The sequence below is a fragment of the Hyperolius riggenbachi genome, chromosome 12 (genome assembly GCF_040937935.1).
Source record: "Hyperolius riggenbachi isolate aHypRig1 chromosome 12, aHypRig1.pri, whole genome shotgun sequence".
NCBI lineage: Eukaryota > Metazoa > Chordata > Amphibia > Anura > Hyperoliidae > Hyperolius > Hyperolius riggenbachi.
The window spans coordinates 3017197-3022656 of NC_090657.1; the positions used below are offsets into that span (position 1 = coordinate 3017197).

Sequence of the window (5460 nt, forward strand, 5' to 3'; positions counted from 1 at the left end):
GCATTCTGGCTATCCCAGTCTGCATGGGGGACAAGGGGTTAAAGAGGTCTGGGAGGGGGGACCCCACGTCGTTTTTTTTTATATTTCCCACACTCAGAACGAAGTAAGTAAAACTCTTCCCACTTGGGGGAATCTATGAAAATAATACACTATTGTTACCTGTGCAAAAAAAACTGACATTTTCTGCATTTAAAAGACATTTTCGCCCTTGAAACTTAAAAATCGATTTTCTCAAAAACTATAAGGTCTTTTTGAATATTTTTTTTTCCTCTTATTCCCACTGATCCCCTTAATATACCCTGGGAATTTGGTGTTCCTAAACTTTAAGCAGGCTTTGCTATTAACCGTTAAAGTCGGCGGGTTTTTAAATGTTTACATTTTTCCTTTGAAACTTTAACATCGATTTTCTCAAAAACTATAAGGTCTTTTTGAAAAAAAATTTTTTCCTCTTATTCCTCCTGATCTCCTTAATATATTCTCCAAATTTGAGGCTCTTAGCATTTAAGGGGGCTTTGCTATTAACCCTTAAAGTCGGCAGCTTTTTTATATTATACGGAGCGTTACGGTTTAACGCGAAATTACGGTAGCGTTTAATGCGAAATTACGGCATGAACGAAACGCGAAATTACGCGTTGAAAATTACGCTTACGGTATTTTCAATTACGATTTTAATGGCAATTACGCTACTGTAATTTCGCATCGTAATCGCAAATTTCGCATGCGTAATTTTAGTAATGCGAAATTTCGAAAATGTCAGCTCATCTCTATATAGTAGCGTTGAATTTGGAAAAGGTGATGTTTTATGTTTAAACCCGCTAATGTATTTTTCTAGATGTGTAGGCGGCCATATGTGTAAGCTTCTATGCAATACCACTTGCCTGGTTTTGCTGGTGATCATTTGCCTATGCTACTTGGACACAGGCACTGAGCAAGCATGCATGAGTGCATGGATTTGTGTGAATAATTTGGTGTCCCTTTATGTTTTTGTGTGTTTTAACAGTATAACTAATTGATACATATGCATCAGCAGGGCAGGTGTGCTGCTGGTATTTTTGACAAGGTCTTAAAAATGGCATTCAAAAGATCACTCAGTTGATTACTTCACCTTTTTAAAGTGAGGCTGTACACTGAGAGATTGTAATGTTTTGGTATTACCACAAACCCAGTGAAGCTACAGGGAGGCTGGCAGAATTGTTGCTATTACAATAGCACAAAATGGCTGCCTATCATGCTTTAGTGACTGTAATGATTTGAAACATAGGCCTAAACCACGGGGCCACATAACCACTGGTATTGTGTTTGTTATTTAAATTGGATTCTAGTTGTATGGTAGAAGTGGACACACATCCCTGCTTGCTTATGGTATGTAGCAAACATGAATGCATCCAAAACGTTGCTTCCAAAAGTGTCCCTTTCATAAAATCCCGATCAATGCCATGCTCCATTTTGTTTTCAGGTAACAAGGAGTCCTTTGCACAACCATTTTATGATGACTCCTGCTGAAGAGTAAAGGTGGCTACACATGGCAGATAAAAGTCTTTGGCAAATGAAAGCTCTCAGACCAATTTTACCCCCTTCCATGTAGTATGAGAGCCATACTCAACACGGTCTCATCTATGGAGCGGAACTCCCCATCAGACAGAAATCTTTGCAAGATGCTGCACACACAGATGCTGTACACATGCAAAATATCATTTCCAGCAAAATATCAGTTCCTGCTAAAGATCTGTTGCTGCAAAATACATTCAAAATCGATATCTGCAGATCTCATACACACCTTGTTGAACGGACAATTATCTGCAGATCAGTTCCACCAGGTTGGATCTTCAGATTGGCAGATAATTGTCTGATCTGCAGATGATGGTCCATTAAACAAGGTGTGTATGAGATCTGCAGATGTCATAGACTATGAATGCATTGTGCAGGAACGGATCTTTTGCAGATACTGATCTGTTGCATGTGTACCGCATCTTTGTGTCCAGCATCTTGCAAAGATTTTTTATCTGAGGTGGAGTTCAGCTCCATAGAAAAGACTGAAGGTATGTCTCTCATTCTACATGGGAGGGGGTAAAATTGGTCTGTGAGCTTTCATTTGCCCAACACTTTTAACTGACGTGTGTACCCACATTAAGGCTGCAGTAGTGTGTGAATTCAACATTACAAAGGCACATGCAGTATGTGTAGTGTTTAAATACTAGCACGTGGATCACAGTCACACAGACAGGATTAACAGGATAGTGAAGACAGTTTAGTAGTAGCGGTATAATTTTTGTTTTGTTGTTTTTATATTTTACAGAGCATTGGTACAGGTGGTGGTCCCCCGGCATCCCTTCAATTAACGGATTATGAACAGGTGGTGCAGCCCTATCTGAGGACAGAGGCCCTGCATGGCATACGGGGTGGCTACGATGCCGACTTGCCCAGCTCTGCAGCTTCGGACGATGGTAATTCATGATGCAGTTTTCCTGGAAAGTGCACACGTGTTTGACTATGCTTATCACATTTATAATGTTTTATTCACTTGTCAAAAACCTGAGCGGTTTTTGCCTTTTTCATGATTGCCAACTCAGTAAAGGACCAGCCCTTAAAGCGTTGCTATCATATAAATCCGGCATAGTGGGGTCTGCACCCTCTATAACAGTAATTATAGATTGACGGTATACCTTGAAATGAATCAGAGCACTCAGTATATGATTTTATATAAAAAAATGTATTTGCTTATCATACAGCATATATACAAAATATGAACAGTTCCAAGTAGTGTTTCCTTATAACAGTATTCCATCTCATCAAGGCTTTATAGCCAAGCAATTATCAATCTTCTAAGTACATTCAAAAAATAATATAACAGTTGTGTTATGTAGAATAAGATCAAAAGTAGTCTCATCTATATCAATAGCTATGTATCTAGTAGCTGTGTAAAACTTGTAGTAATTTTCTTAAAGAAATAGCATAAAAAATTTCTTGCTAACATCTTAATAAAACTTAATGCTGAAAAATTAATAAAGTAAATCACCAGAATATTAAGCATATTACCCCTTCTCTGACATCTCTTCAGCATCTAGAACCACTTGTGGGAAGGTAGCTTCTGCCTCATGTGTCTTCTCAGGAGATTGCTGGGCTTCTGCAAACTATGAGCTTTCAGGCCCTACTTTTATAGGGGTTGGAGGCAATATGGCTGCCTTATCTGGACTTTCCCTGAATCCCAGGCTCTGATTGGCTAAAGCTTTCGTGTGTCAATGCTTTATCATGTTTTGATTACCTAAGTCACAATATTATTGTTTATAAATTCTTAATTACCTTATCTTGTGGGAATTAACGTCATTTGGAGTGCTTGACATTTTGTTTAGGTCATTTGACGCACGTAATTAAAAATGGACGTCAACAGCCATCTTGTCTGTTGGCTGACCCAGACATGGAGACTAAACAATGTCATTCATGACGCATTTCTGATAAAGTGTTCGCTGCTAATTATGTTGGAATGTCTTGGTACTTCCCCAGACATGAGATTGGTCAGGTTGACACTGTAACCAGACCTGTGAAAGCCTTCAGCAATTTAAGGCTTATTGAAACATACAGGGCTTCTAATATACTTATTTAAATATAAAGCTTATTATATAATTCTTCTTAAAACAATTAATCATATAATAAATAATTACATATTAAATCTTAATATAAAATCATTTTCCATATATTTGTCTTTCTGATGAAGAAATAAATATCTAATTTCATCCGGCAGAGGTCAGCCTTTCATAACAAATAACAAACAGTATTAATAATGTTGATTTCATAAGACCGCCAGGTGGCATCATGGAATGATCTTTAACTAATTGGGAAAACAACTTCTTTGTTTAATATTTATATAACTTGTTCCCAAAACATCATGTGTTATCAGCTTTCTGAGACTAGAGCATGTCAACAATTCTTCCAGAACCATAACAATCTCACGAGAATGTCTTACTGTCTTATCTTTCACGGGTAGAATACAGCTTACATGTTTCAAAGTAATAGATTCTATTATTTAGGGTTTTACAATAACTATTTCTTTCTTTAGAAGGACTGTATTGATCATTAATATTTAGATTAATAATATCTGTGTGTAATAAGTATGTGCATTTATAATTACTGCAGTAATGTGAGTTTAATTTGCTTTTCTGTCTTCACACAGAAGCCTCTTTAAATATTAAGGCCACGCACTAGCATAAACAAGAATGCTCTGACTTTTTGTAACTAGAATAATCTTATAGGCCTCACAGCCTGGAATATGTTATGTCACAGAGCAATATAAAGTACTCTAACTTTTCACTTTACAATGAAATTTTGTATAGAACATTAAAGCTTAAACCATACACTTATGACAGCTTTTTCCTGCATAAATAAAACCGCTAGAATTCTGACACACTGACAATATTGTAGGTGATGCTGTGTCTGGGTTTAGGGGTGATGTAGGAGTGTCAGCTAACATCCCCCAATCATTTGAGGGCCCATTCCATTCTGCACAAAATCCTGGTGAGTTTCATGTGTATTTGGAAACTGCTGCACAACAAGGCACCTGCTGAGACGGCTGTGCTGGGTAGTATACTAACCTTTTTGTTCCTAATCCTTTTGTGTAGGTGATGTTATTTCTGCCTCCAGTGCTGATGCCGGACTGCATTCAGACCCATCCCAATATGAGGACTCATCACATGCAAGAGCAAGTGCTGGTGAGTTTTATGTGTTAGCATATGTCCTTGAAGCAAAGGGATATGAAGAGAGGGATTTGCTGGATAGCATATCTTCCGTCTTCAAACACTGTAACAGTTTACCATCTGGCCTGTGGAGAGCTGTGTGGGTAATGTTCAGAGTCAATACATATCAAAGCATGCAGCTAATCTGCACAAAAGGACCATTCAATGGCTCATGAATGCAAAGTTACACATGGTTGTTGAGGGGGTGATTTAAAATGACCATATACACCTTTGTTTAGGATTTGCCATTGCCTGAGTTCATTCATTGTTTGTATGATCTTGAATGCCCATGTCCAAGAACACCCACATGGCATTTTGCATTGACTAACAATTTTGACAAATAGTTATGGTGAAATTGGAGGTAACATGTTGTACTCATTAACATATAAACAATGAATCTCACAATCCCGACATTCATCCTCTACATGGGTTTTGAGTTTGTTTAAGATATGTTGTTGGTATGCTGAAATGTAAACAGACATCATTCACTAATAAGTTACAACAATGCAGTGGTAGTGACCTTGGGTGGGTGAAGCCTCAACAGCCTTAAGAGGTTTTCCATGTTTTCCTCTGTCGGTGGTGCTGGGCAGGGAACCCAGAGGTGACAATTTGTTTTTTTTTGGACAATATTACCCTTTTGGCCCTCCAGTGGGGGCACTTTATTGCCTGTTCTAATTGTGATTGTTGTGAATAGGCAATTTCCGTGATTCGAACTGTAGTGTGCTGGCCACTT

General features: G+C 38.0%; 1 long non-coding RNA gene across 1 annotated transcript; it reads left to right on the forward strand.

Moving 5' to 3' along the window:
* The first annotated feature begins 2302 nt into the window (after positions 1–2302).
* Positions 2303–4697, forward strand: LOC137541409 (uncharacterized). The gene is made up of 3 exons (XR_011025157.1): positions 2303–2444; positions 4417–4509; positions 4614–4697. It is a non-coding gene; the product is annotated as an uncharacterized lncRNA (long non-coding RNA).
* Positions 4698–5460: the final 763 nt, after the last annotated feature.